The 1010-nt window shown below is 42.9% G+C and overlaps 1 non-coding gene across 1 annotated transcript; it reads left to right on the top strand.

Annotated features, from left to right (window-relative positions):
- Positions 1-723: 723 nt before the first annotated feature.
- Positions 724-796, top strand: Trnar-ucg (transfer RNA arginine (anticodon UCG)). Its single transcript has one exon. It is a non-coding gene; the product is annotated as a tRNA-Arg (tRNA).
- Positions 797-1010: the final 214 nt, after the last annotated feature.

Genomic DNA, 1010 nt, shown 5'->3' with positions numbered 1-1010 from the left:
GGCGTTAAGAAGAGTTGGTTGTATGAAAGGTTGGCTCGGTTGCTTAGGAGGAAAATACTGCAGACGACGCCCGCGCGCTGACGACACTGCTGGACCTGGACTGAACGCGAGTCATGAAACTTTCCTTCAGTCTTCTGCATACGTGTCAGATTTCCTTTACTCTCTATTTTCCTTGGTTGCTTAGGTGGGTCTAACAGGGTGTGCTTGTGCGGAGAGTTACGTGAGTGATTTGGTGTGATGTTGGGAGGTATATTTTGTGCTTCTGCTGCTACTGTTGTTGCTGCTGGTTCTTTCTCTCTTTTGTCTCCCTCTTCTTCTTTCAACGTTTCCCAGTTAGCAGAAATAAACACCATATCATCTGTTGCTCTTATTTTTTTTTTACCTATAGATGAGGAAATTAATAGATAATAAACTAGCTGGCTTCCGGCTACCGTCTGTTGACCTGAATGTCGTAATGCGTGGCAGAGTGAGTGACTGATTATTACGGCGACAGGATAGCTGACTTATTGGTTTGCTAGTTCTTATTGGCTCTCAAATAGATCATTCGATGTAAAGTAGGCAATAGCGAGTAGCGTGTTGTCAGTCCTCGCCACCACAGTATCATCAATTATCATGTTAAAATGAGGAAGAAATTGCCGCTTGAAGCCTTGATTTATCCTCCTTCTCCTCTCCTTCTTCATGGCCGTGTGGCGTAATAATAGCCATGTAGCACAAAGAATTTATGGCCGTGTGGCCTAATGGATAAGGCGTCGGACTTCGGATCCGAAGATTGCAGGTTCGAGTCCTGTCACGGTCGAAAAGTGGCAGTTAATTTTATCTTTACCATGTAATTACCGGCCAGTTACCTTAACGTCAGTCGTATGTAAAATGCTATAAACACTTATAAAAGATAAAGTTGTTAATCACTTAGAGGAAAACAACCTGCTTAAAAATACTTCCGTAACAAACGCCCTTGTTTGACGAACCTCTTAGATTTCTTCTATGATACTTTGAACCAGAATGAGGAGAGC

This window comes from Scylla paramamosain, chromosome 8 (assembly GCF_035594125.1).
Source record: "Scylla paramamosain isolate STU-SP2022 chromosome 8, ASM3559412v1, whole genome shotgun sequence".
Lineage (NCBI taxonomy): Eukaryota > Metazoa > Arthropoda > Malacostraca > Decapoda > Portunidae > Scylla > Scylla paramamosain.
Note: the sequence above shows the minus strand (reverse complement) of the source record. Positions and strands in the feature narration are given on the sequence as shown.